Source organism: Monodelphis domestica, chromosome 1 (assembly GCF_027887165.1).
Source record: "Monodelphis domestica isolate mMonDom1 chromosome 1, mMonDom1.pri, whole genome shotgun sequence".
Lineage (NCBI taxonomy): Eukaryota > Metazoa > Chordata > Mammalia > Didelphimorphia > Didelphidae > Monodelphis > Monodelphis domestica.
In genome coordinates this window covers 660,089,118-660,101,837 of record NC_077227.1, presented here as the reverse complement: position 1 = coordinate 660,101,837, position 12,720 = coordinate 660,089,118, and the positions used below count along the sequence as shown (strand labels likewise).

The 12,720-nt window shown below is 37.5% G+C and overlaps 1 protein-coding gene and 1 long non-coding RNA gene across 3 annotated transcripts in view; one reads left to right on the top strand and one right to left on the bottom strand.

Annotated features, from left to right (window-relative positions):
- The window catches only part of STPG4 (sperm-tail PG-rich repeat containing 4), a 43,351-nt gene extending 33,948 nt beyond the window's left edge, over positions 1-9,403 (bottom strand). Inside the window, exon 1 of one of the 2 annotated variants that reach the window (XM_007476855.3) lies at positions 9,308-9,403. The gene's annotated coding sequence lies outside the window, so the exon portion shown is untranslated. The remainder of the gene's footprint in view (positions 1-9,307) is intronic. The other variant, XM_001382143.5, reaches the window with a different exon arrangement.
- Positions 9,404-10,423: 1,020 nt separating this feature from the next.
- LOC130457563 (uncharacterized) lies at positions 10,424-11,684 on the top strand. Its single transcript, XR_008916884.1, has 3 exons — positions 10,424-10,555; positions 10,742-10,822; positions 11,173-11,684. It is a non-coding gene; the product is annotated as an uncharacterized LOC130457563 (long non-coding RNA).
- Positions 11,685-12,720: the final 1,036 nt, after the last annotated feature.

Sequence of the window (12,720 nt, the reverse complement as noted above, 5' to 3'; positions counted from 1 at the left end):
TGTCACCCGTCCACTCAAACCATCCATCGGCTTCCGGTCACCTCCCGGAACAGAAACAATCCTGCCTGGCATTCCAGGTCCTTCACACGCTAGTCTTTCTCCCTTTCCGGTTTTTACACTTTACTTCCTCACACGCAGCCTTCATCCGGGTCGCTGGGCGCTAGACTACCCAACACACAAGATGCGTGATTCATCTCTTGGCCCTGGGCTTTTTCTCGGGTTGTTCTTCCATGCACAAAATGCTTTTCTTCCCCATCCTGGCATCCTGGCTTCCCTGACTTCCTTCAAGTCCAAACTAAAATCTCACCATCCACAAGAAGCCTTTCCCAGCCTCTGTAATTCTAGTGCCTTCCCTATCTTAATTATTTACTATTTTACTTATTTGCTTAGTTATTTATTATTTAAATTAATAAATTAGTAGTTTATTAATTTACTTGTTTGTACATCTTGGGTTTTGTTTTTTTAAAACTCTTACCTTCCGACTTAGAATCAATACTGTGTATTGATTGGTTCTAATGCAGAAAAGCAGCAAGGGTGAGGAAAAGGGGGCAAGTGACTCGCCCAGGGTCACACAGATAGGAAATGTGTAAGGTAATATTTGCATCTAGGACCTCCCATCTCTCAATCCACTAAGCCACCTAGCTACCTCTCAGAGACTCCTTTGTCTCTTTCTGTAATCCTAGTGTTTAGGGCAGCACCTGACACATAGTAGGCACTTCATATTTATTGATTAACTGACAATGAAGAAACAAAAAAGGAATTCATAAAATCATAAAAAAAACTTTATGGTGACAAGGATACTCAAGACACAAAGAACAAAACATTAAAAATCAAAGTAAAAGGGGGCAGCTGGGTAGCTCAGTGGATTGAGAGCTAGGCCTGGAGACGGGAGGTCCTAGGTTCAAATCTAGCCTCAGACACTTCCCAGTTGTGTGACCCTGGGCAAGTCACTTGACCCCCATTGCCTAGCCCTTACCACTCTTCTGCCTTGGAGCCAATGCACAGTATTGACTCCAAGACAGAAGGTAAGGGTTTAAAAAAAAAAATCAAAGTAAAAAAACAACAACAAACAACCCACAGTTTAGGCACAAATTTAATTAGAATTCCTAGAAGAGATGAAACAAGAGTTATTGGGTTTTTTGTAAGCAGTTAAAAATATTTTGATTTATGAAATGAATGCATAAGGAAAAAATTAGAAAATAAATGAGAGCTATGGAAGAAAGAATTGGAAAGGTAATTAACAGCATAGCACAAGAGGTATAACACCTTGCCAAAGCAACCAAGTTTCTGAAATTAGAATGGTCAAAATAAAAGATAATTATTCCAAGAGATTAAAAAAAATATTAAAACAAAGTCAAAGGATTAAAAAAAAAAGAAGAAAAATTTATGGCACTTCATGTCAATAACAACTGATCTGTAAAATAAATTTTAAGGAGAAAAAAATTAAGAATTATTAGAGTAGGGACAGCTAAGTGGCACGTGAGAACCAGGCCTGGAGCTGAGGTTCAATATGGTCTCAGATATTTCCCAGATGTGTAACTCTGGGCAGGTCAGTTAACCCCAATTTTCTAGCCTTTACTGCTCTTTTGCCCTGGAACCAATACTTAATATTGATCCCAAGATGAAAGGTAAAATTAAAAAAAAAAAGGAATCACTAGACTACCTGAAAAACATGACTAAAAAAGTGCCAAAACATCATATTTCAAGAAATCTTAAAAGAGCACTGATCAGATCTCGTAGAAACAGGGAACAAAGTGAAAACATTAAGAATTCACTGGTCACCTCCAAGAGAAAGCTACCAAATGAAGACTTCCAAGAACAGTGTATCAAAATCCAAAGCTTTCAGGTTAAAGAAAAATAATACAAATCAACAGAAATAAAGAATTCAAATACCAAAGTGCCATAGTGAAGATCACACAAGATTTATCAACCACCACAATAAAGACCAGAGAGCTTGGAATATGATATCTCAGAAGGCAAAAGATATGGGTTTGCATCCAAGAATAACTAGCTTAGCAAAATGGAATATAATGCTATGGGTGGGTAGGTGGAACAGGGAAATGACTCTTTAATAGAGGATTTCCACACAATCCTAAAAGAAGACCAGGGCTATATAGAAACTTCAAAGTTCAAAGAAGTAGGACTAAAGTATAAATGCTTTGCATTCTAATATGGGGAAATGAACCCTATCATCATAAGGAACTTAATGAGACAAGGCTTGATCAGGCCTTGATTACCATGATATGTACACATATCATGGTAATTTACTGTTGGTCTTTGAGGAAAAGTATAGTAAAAGGAAAAATTGGCAAAATTACGATACCCAGATTTGAGTGTTGGCTGACCTGCCAGTAACAAAATATATTACAAGCTATACCTCCTCTGAGCTAAGTTTTCTTATCTGTAAAATGGGAATATTACCTATCCTGAAGGGTCAGTGTGAAGATTACATAATAAAATGTATCCAAAAATGTCTTATAAACTATAAAGTCCTATACATATGAAAAGCATCATAACTAATCCTCCCAACTTTATTAAATAGGAATTTATTAGTTTAATTTAGGAATTAGATACAATCAGATAGCTTCATCCTTGAGTATCTCAAATTTCATTACTCATCCTTTCATTCTGATGATTTCCCCCTTTTTAAGTTTCTTCTTTTTTCTTCTATCAAAATAGCATACAAGCAAGAAACATTTCTTCAAACATGTAATGCCCAGTGGATTTGCGCGTCGGCTATGGGGGGTGGGAGGGTAGGGGGGAGGAAAAGAAAATGATCTATGTCTTTAATGAATAATGCTTGGAAATGATCAAATAAAATATAACAAAAAAAAAGAAACATTTCTTCTACACTGCCAATTTATGGCAATTTAATTATAGGGTGCAATAGGGTGGGATATCATTAGCATAAGATCCCTGATCTAGACAGAAAAGAGAAGAAAGAATTCAGTTTGGCCCCCTGACCCTCAGTTCTCATTTATAAAATAAATGGTTAGGGGTCTCTTAGATCTCTTCTAGCTTTGACCCTTTAATCTCTCAAGAACAGGAGATGGAATACAAACTAATCTTTTACACATACCCTTTCTTCCTTGAAGTCCCCCCTACCATTTTTCTCTAAATAGCATGGTAGCACAATAATAGCAAAGAGTGTTGGACTTGGCACTAGAATACTTGAGTTCAAATTTTGACTTGGACACCCAGTAGCTATCCAAGACATAAATCACTTAATCTCTCTTAGACTTGGTTTCCTAATCCATGAAATGGATAATACCCATGGTTTTTAGATCATAGTTTGTGTGTGTGTGTCCAATGTGAAAAAGTAATATTGAGTGTTTTGTAATCCATATTTTGTAATTCTTATAATTACGATATAATACTCATTGTTGTCATTTTTGGATGTATGGCTAAAGACAGGTAGGAATTACAAAGGGATGTAGAGGTAAAGGTGGAGTTGGAGAAAAAGATAGTGAAGTTTTTAAAATTGTGAGCATCGCCCAAAGAATCACTTCTTTAAATGGTGGACCCATTTCCCTAGTGAACCTAAACTAGCCAATTTCCGAGTTAAAAAGCTAGGATTACAACTGAGATCTGGAGTACCACTCACTGGACTTGGGTATTTTTTTCTCTGTTTTTATGAATTATAACAACATTGGCAACATCATAAGTATCTGAACTGCCTTACAATTTGAAATACTGATAAGTTATAATGCTATACTAACCAGCTTATACATAGAAAAATAAACAAAGGCATTTAGAAAGTAAATTTGAGGTTGCAGGTTGGGGGAGTAAGGAAGGCACCAGACAACAGAATCTGAAAATAGTTATTATCGAACTGACCAGTAGATTCATATTCTCCTGGAGGGTCGTTTTATCGTAGTGGAGCTTTATCCTAGTTTGTTGTTAGTTCAGAATAAGGTAGTTTTCATCACTTGCCATAATACTAGTTTTTATTCCAACAATAAATTATTATGATGTAAATGTCCTGTTAGAATGTGCTCAAATTGTAAGTATTATGAGATACAAAGAATAGTTGATATTGTGATAGTAACATTAGAATTTTATTTATTAATTATTATTATTATTTATTTTTATTATTATTTATTTTTATTTTTAATATTTTCATTTAATTTATTTTTATTTTTTATTATTATATAATAATATATAATTAATATATTAAATTATTATTATTTATTTTTTATATTTTTATATATTTATTATTATTAATAGATATATTAATATATCTAATTATAAATTAGAGAATTAGAATTAGACTAAACATAAAGAATTTTCCTCATGATAATACAGCAAAGTAGTTAGTGCATATGTTGTCTTCTTCATTTTATCGACGAGGAAATCAAGACTCAGGATGGTTAAGTGATTCGTCCAATAAGAATCAGACAGTAGTCAAATCTGAGTCCAGGTCCAGGGCTCTTTTCACTATATTGCAATACTATGAAATAATAATATCACTTTGGATTTATAAGGTTCTTCCATAGAATCTCAAAGGGCTGTCATGTGAAATATCTCTTTCTATCTAGGTAAAAGTACTAAGGTCAGATCTATTGATCTTAATGCCCTCTTGTTTGGATTATTGAATTTCTGTGAATATTAGAAAAACACATATGAAATGACCAAAAGGTCATTATACTGTAATGTTATTTACCTTTTGGGGGATAATTCTTTTTTTTATGACTATATATACAATGATAAAGTCGTAATTGAATTCTAATAAAGAATGAGTAATAATTCTAATTTAGTACAGGTCTCTCCTATTGACTAAAATATTTTGAAATTAATTTACTTTCTAGTAAGACCTTGAAATCTTGAAGTCTAAAACTGGTGATTTATTCAAATCAATGAATAAGATAATGATACTTTCTGGGCCCACCAGTTCTCATATGTAAGAGGACTTTTATGGTAGTTTATATAATGTCTTATTATCCATTATAATTTTTCACTAACACCTCATTTTACTAGGAGGGTGTTGTTTTTTTTTTTAATCAATGCTTTAAAAAAATCTAATCCAAAGAAAAGACCAGACCTGAACAGAAAATTTGATGTACAAGCAAGAACTCAAGAGAATCATCAAAAGGTAATTAAAAAAGAGGGGAAAAAAAGAAAAACAAAAAAAATTTTTTAAGAGACTCAATAAGTTAAAATGATATGTATCCTTATAAGAAAAGAGGTCATTGGTAACTCTTAAAAACTGTTGTTATTATCTGGGCAGCAAAAAGAAGTACACTTAGAGGGAACAATGACAAACTGTATAGGATGAAAGGACAAGACATAAATAGGCATATAGATATTTGCATGCAAAAATACATACACATGAGCATGCATATATATATATATATACATACATATATGTGACTAGAGCTTAAAAATAGGTAAATATTAAAAGAAATGGGAAAAGAAACAAATGGGGGTAAATTTATATGTCATAAAGAAGCTCATGGTGGGAGGGGGGAGAACATCAATACACCGGAAGGGTAAAGAGGTCGGAGACAGGAAATACTCAACTTTTACATGCTTTGAAATTTACTCAAGGAAGGAAAAACAATCCAATCCATTGGGGTCAGAGAATAGATTTGCACCCTATAGGGGAGTAGAAGGGTAACAAACGGTCTGGTGGGGAGGGAAGCAGTACAAGACAGGGAGGGAGCAGGGGGTTAATTTTAGAAAGACTACAGGGAAAATAAGGGGGGGGGACAAAAAGGGAGGGGGTAGAAAGGGAAGTAAAATAAGGGTGGGAACAAGGGGGACTGTTTAAAGGCAAACATTGGTGTAGAAGGAAATAGTGAAAGAAGAAAAGGCAGGAACAGGAGCAGAAATCAAAATGCTGGGAAATACACAGCTAGTAATAACTCTCAATGTGAATGGAATGAACTCACCCATAAAATGCAAGCGAATAGCAGAGTGGATTAGAGTCCAAAACCCTACCATATGCTGTCTATAAGAAACACACATGAGGAAGGTAGATAATAGGGTAAAAGTAAGAGGATGGAGTCAAATCTATTGGGCATCAACTAACCAAAAGAAGGCAGGATTATCAAAACAATTTGGTACTGGCTCAGAGACAGAAAGGAGGATCAGTGGAATAGACTTGGGGTAAGTGACCTCAGCAAGACAGTTTATGACAAACCCAAAGATCCCAGCTTTGGGGACCAAAATCCACTATTTGATAAAAACTGCTGGGAAAATTGGAGGACAGTGTGGGAAAGATTAGGTTTAGATCAACACCTCACACCCTACACCAAGATAAATTCAGAATGGGTGAATGACTTGAACATAAAGAAGGAAACTATAAGAAAATTAGGCGAACACAGAATAGTATACATGTCAGACCTTTGGGAAGGGAGAGGCTTTAAAACCAAGCAAGACTTAGAAAGAGTCACAAAATGTAAAATAAATAATTTTGATTACATCAAATTAAAAAGTTTTTGTACAAACAAAACCAATATAACTAAAATCAGAAGGGAAACAACAAATTGGGAAGCAATCTTCATAAAAACCTCTGACAAAGGTTTAATTACTCAAATTTACAAAGAGCTAAATCAATTGTACAAAAAATCAAGCCATTCTCCAATTGAAAAATGGGCAAGGGACATGAACAGGCAGTTCTCAGGCAAAGAAATCAAAACTATTAACAAGCACATGAAAAAGTGCTCTACATCTCTTATAATCAGAGAGATGCAAATCAAAAGAACTCTGAGGTATCACCTCATACCTAGCAGATTGGCTAACATGACAGCAAAGGAAAGTAATGAATGCTGGAGGGGATGTGGCAAAGCAGGGACATTAATTCATTGCTGGTGGAGTTGTGAATTGATCCAACCATTCTGGAGGGCAATTTGGAACTATGCCCAAAGGGCGATAAAAGACTGTCTGCCCTTTGATCCAGCCATAGCACTGCTGGGTTTGTACCCCAAAGAGATAATAAGGAAAAAGACTTGTACAAGAATATTCATAGCTGCGCTCTTTGTGGTGACCAAAAAGTTGGAAAACGAGGGGATGCCCTTCAATTGGGGAATGGCTGAACACATTGTGGTATATGTTGGTGATGGAATACTGTTGTGCTCAAAGGAATAATAAAGTGGAGGAATTCCATGGAGACTGGAACAACCTCCAGGAAGTGATGCAGAGCGAGAGGAGCAGAACCAGGAAAACATTATACACAGAGACTGATACACTGTGGTACAATCGAAGGTAATGGACTTCTCCATTAGTGGCAATGCAATGTCCCTGAACAATCTGCAGGGATCTAGGAGAAAAAACACTATCCACAAGCAGAGGACAAACAGAGGAAGTAAAAACACCGAGGAAAAGCAACTGCTTGACTACAGGGGTTGAGGGTATAGGACTGAGGAGAGATTCTAAATGAATGCTCTAAAGCAAATACCAACAACACGGAAATGGGTTTGAACCAAGAACACATGTGATACCCAGTGGAATCACATGTTGGCTATGAGGTGGTGGGAGGGGGAGGGGAAAGGGAGGAAAAGAAAATGATCTTTGTTTCCAATGAATAATGTTTGGAAATGACCAAATAAAATAATACAATAAATAAATCTAATCCAAAATATTTTAGTAGAATTTTTTTTTCCAAAAAACAAAACTATACAAAGACAGAAATCAAACTCCCTAGTCCACAGGTCATTCATCTTAAGTACACATGATTATAGATTTCAGAAGATCATCAGAAGGTCTGTGAATGTGGGATAGCAAAAAAACACCCAATCCTTTAACAGAAATTTAGCACTTCCTTAATAATAATTATATTTAATTAATTGAGGCAACAAACTATTATCCTGAGAAAGACTCCATAGGTTTCACCAAACTGCCCAAGAGGTCCAAGACATATGAAAAGCTAAGTTCATGACATTTGTCCTTAATATCTTAATGTAGATAGAAGGTATTGTCATAGCACCATCTTGAAAAACTTTTATAGGTCACGATTTCCAATTCTTTCTTTCTTTTTTAGTCTCATGACTTTCCAGGTCAATTTGTAACTAACAAGAGGACGTGCTAACTCTAATCATTCTACATCTCGTCATTATCTCTCCATGACAACTAAAAATAATATATTCAGAGCTAAGGATGCTGAAGAGATTTTAAAGAAAACAGTACTCTAGGATCCATTTTAGCATTTGAGATTCACCAAACTGAAGTGATAACTCAGCATTCAACAACAGCAGCTTCTTTTGAAATTGGAGACTGAGTCTTTTCTTCCTTTGGGCAATTTAAATTGAATCTTATTTGGGAATAAGGGAAGGAAACCTCATCTTGCTTTTCCAATCTAGGAATAAACAAGAAGATGAAGGTCAAGGCAAATTAGTAACCAGTATGTTAAATTTCTCTTGCTGTACTGGCTGCAAAACTTCTTTATGTTTAAAAAAATACAAAAATTTTTACATAAATAGCTTATCTTGAGTTATATGGAGGTTTTGTCAAAAAGCAGGAGGGGCAAAGGAACGCCTTTTAATTGTGTCTTCTTGCCTCTTCCTCCAAGTATCTTTTCCCATCTCTCTGGAATGGTGGCATTTTCCTGAATAAAATCATTCCTCTCTGCTTGAACCCTTTCCCAAACCCCGAAAGGGCTGCACAAATCTACCCACAACAATAAGCATTTTTGCCGCGGTTTCCAACTTTGGGAGAATTCCCCTAGGCAAGGCAAAACCAACGTTCCCCAAGGACGGAAGGACGACGACAGGGCAATGCTCTGCTTGGCTTGCAGAACTTTTCAAGGTTTTGCACTCGTTGGTCTATTTGCATTCACTTAGGGGGAAGATATTTCCCCCACCCCCAACCCCCCTTAAAATCTGGGTAAGCTTCCGCTCGCCTGGCACACAGCATGCGCTTAAAAATCTTTTTGTTGCGCGAGATGAGAGATTCACACAAGAAGGAAAACCCTCCTCCCCCTCCTCCCCCTCGAGCTTTGGGGAATTGAAGGGCAATAAAGGCAGGAGGCGCCGGGTCCGAATGCCGCCGCTGGCCATAAGGAGGTGACCGAGCAAGTCCCTGGGGGGGTCTCCGGGATTCACTTCCTTCCGTAGAATGGAGTGGGGCGAGGGAGGAAAGGCTCCCGTGATCCTTCCTGACGACACATCTAGGTTCCTATGACCCACTGGCACGAGAAGGGAAGAAACGTGAGGACTCTGGGGGAAAATATAGCTGCAGAGAATGGGCCGGGAGGGTGGGCGCTGGCGGGTTCGGGTGCCCTACGGGAAGAGGCGGGGGGAATGTCTTGGGGGCGGGGGCGGTCCATGGGACACGGCCTAGGCCCGAAGGGGTCTACCTCCGGAATCACCTGGTTCTCGTAGAAATCCCGGAGAACAGCTCCCGGCCAAGATTTTTCTGGAGTCTTGGCTTAAACTGGAGACTTCTGTTGCTAGGAAACAATGTCCGTTCACGCTCGTCACCGCAGCCCGGGGCTGGGGGATGGGGTGGAGAAGGGAGAAGACACACAGCCCATCCCCGCTGCCGGAATAACAGAAGGGGACACAGAACTAAAATGATGTGCAGATTTAGGGAAAGCCAGAGGATGGACCCAGGGTGTGAAAACCTAAGATGACAAAAACCAAACCAGTTTTTCTGCTAAGAAGGGTATGTCGAGGTATGAAACAAGCTCCTCTACCTTAGACACAAACGTAAACAACTGATTTGAGTAAAGCCCAGTCCTAGTCCCATTTTTTTAACCTTTTCCTTCCGTCTTAGTAGAGTCCATTAGATCCAAGACAGAGCAGAAAGGCTGGGGGCAAGAGGGGTTAAGTGACTTGCCCACGGTCACTTTAGTGTCCGAGGCCACATTTGAACCCAGCACCTCTCGTCTCTAAGCCTAGCATTTTATCCACTGAACTACCGCAGTCCCAGCAGTTCGTGAAAAATCAGCAATTCCCTCCCTTTTCTGGACTTGTTCTGTTAGTGATTTACTCAGCTGAAATCGGTTTAACTTATTTTTGATGAAGGAAAGCCATTCACCCCATGTTCCTTTCATTTTTGTTCTAATTCTTTCACTTTCCGATCCTAGAAAACTGACAGGGCAAGGCTCCACATACACTGCAGAGATCCGGAATGCCGAAGCCAAGTGGCTTCTCTGGGCATGCGTCAGTAACTGGAAATTGAAGGGGGTGGGGCTACACGAGTGAAGATCCTCTTCTGCTCTAGGTGACTGAAAACGGGTAAACATAAGGCAGCAACAAGGGGCTCTGAAAAAATCCCAAAGTTCCTTTACACAGCGCTTTGGGTTTCAGGCACTTTCCACAGTACAAAACGCAAGCTCTGGGCCAGCCATAATTTTAAAGTCTAATTTTTTAAAAAGTAGGCACAGAAATAAAAGAAAGCATGTTTAGATGAAGGCAGGCAGACTTTTTTTGTAGGCAATAACACGTCTATGTGATTTGATACTTTAATTTAGGCATATCAAACAGCAGCAATGCATGGACGTGCATTTAGAATGCTTACCATTAAACAAAAGCAGCAAAGCAAGAAGTCCTTTACTTTGCTACCATGGAAGGATACTAAGGAAGGCAAAGGCAAAGTTGGAGAAGTGACCTTGGTAATGTATTAACTGCTTTTGGGCCATTTCCTCAATTATAACATGAGTTAGCTTAACTGAGGACAGCCTACTACCTACCTCTAAAAACCCCAGTCTAAGAGTAAAGAATAAGTTTCTTTGTACAAAATGGAAATTTTTAACAAAAAGGCATCATAGAATGTTTTCTATTAAATGCTTCCTTTCTAGTTTCTATTACCTTCTGGATATGATCTTTTATATTCCCATTAATGGCTTCCAATTCTGGTCTCTTCCTAAGATAAACAGCAGGTAGGTGGCTGATACATATGAGGCGATTGGTAGCATTTTATTACTCTTTCCCCATACTTTTCAAGAAGCTGGTAACATTGCCCAATTCTTAGTGACAACTTTCAAACTAGAATATTTATGCATGAACAATGCATGTTTCTCGGTATTCAAAAATGTGTTGCTCCTAATGCCATGGGTCTTACCCAAGCTGTGCTATAGGTCTAAATCATTTTAGTCCCAATTCCATTGTGGTTCCAACTCCCAGGAAATTTAGGGTGTATCATAAAATTGCCCCAGAAACATTGAAGAGATGTTCCTTTCAACTTCATCTGTGTTAATTTGTCAATCATTTCTTCTACTTGCATCCACAGGAAGTGTCTTGCTCTGAATCCTGCCATCACTCTTCAAAAATTCTTTTGTGCTTATTTCTGGCAGCCAGTTATTTCAGATCATAAAACAGTCTTTTGTTTCTTCCTACCCCTTAGTGATTGCACTGCATTTAAGTCAAAATACCTTAGATTTAGTGCTATTACCTAACCAATGCAAATCAAAACTCCCATTATACATGTGGCATGAGAATTATTTAAGATAAATCCATTGTTAACCAATCTAGTGATAATTTCCTCCAAACTTAGCTATGTTGGTCCTGACAAAAAGTGCCCCAGGGCCCATGTTTCAAACCTATGAAAGCTTGTTTTGTTGACAACCTTCAAGAATCCAGTCACCACACCATGAGGTACCAGAGGACTTTAATGGAGGCATTACCCATACCAAGTATTTATTTCTTAACATAAGGTATAGGGATTGGACCTATTAATTTCATGCTTCCTTTTAGCTGGAACAAGTTACACAGTTCTATTCGGCACACACCAAATTCACTAGAGTAAAGACTGACTTGGGAGAACTTTCAAAATTTAAATATTTGTTGAATACAAACACAAGGAATAAATGGCACACAAAAAACAGTGGGGTTGTTCAATATTGACAATAAAGAATGTTCCAAATTACTAATAAAGCAGAAACTGGGCCTATGAAGTAAGTACATTGTCATGAACAATCAATCATACACTTCAAATTTTCTGGAAGATCAGGGAGAAGAAGAAAGAGGCCATTGGACAATTCTAGGTAAAACTAAAAAATATAAACTCACATTATCCAGTGAAAATTTTCCTACCACAGATGAGCAGATCTTCAAAAGTAACATGTAGTTTATACTTAAAACCACATGCAAGTTTAACACAGTTCCATCCCCCCACCCCCCTGCTCTAACTTTGTATATGTGAATATTTTTCTGGTTTTGAACATATTCAGTATAAAAAAAATCAGATGTAGTTATAGCTGGATTCCCCCCGCCCCCTTTTCTTTTTTCCTCTCCCATCTCTCAATATGCAACTAGGTTAGAAATATAGCCAAAGCAAAATTAGTTTCGTGAAAAAGGAGAGACTAGGCCCATATTAACAAGGCATTTCTGTAACTTCATAATTCTGATTCTGAACTAGTAACATGCTAACAATAGAACTAAAGTGCTTTAATTAGGTTACATAATAAAAGTATTTTCATGTTAATATTGCATTTTGATGTTTTGGAAATATTTTCATTGCTAGTATTTCCTTTTAGAAATATATTCTTAATTTACCCAGATTTCATCCCATTTTACTTTACAACTGCAAAATGTAGGGACAGGTGGTTCAAATGCTTCCCTAGGAAGTTTCTACTTAAAAAATTCTCTGAAGCATATGAATCAATGATCCTTTGGCACAAAAATGGACTATTATTAGATTGTGAGCTCCTTGAGGACAGGGACTATCTTCTGCCTTTTCCCCTCTAAACCCTCAGTGCTTATTACACAGTGCCTGGCATGGAGCAGGCACTTAACAAATGTTTAATTGGATTAACTGAATTTCAAAAACGTAGAATCA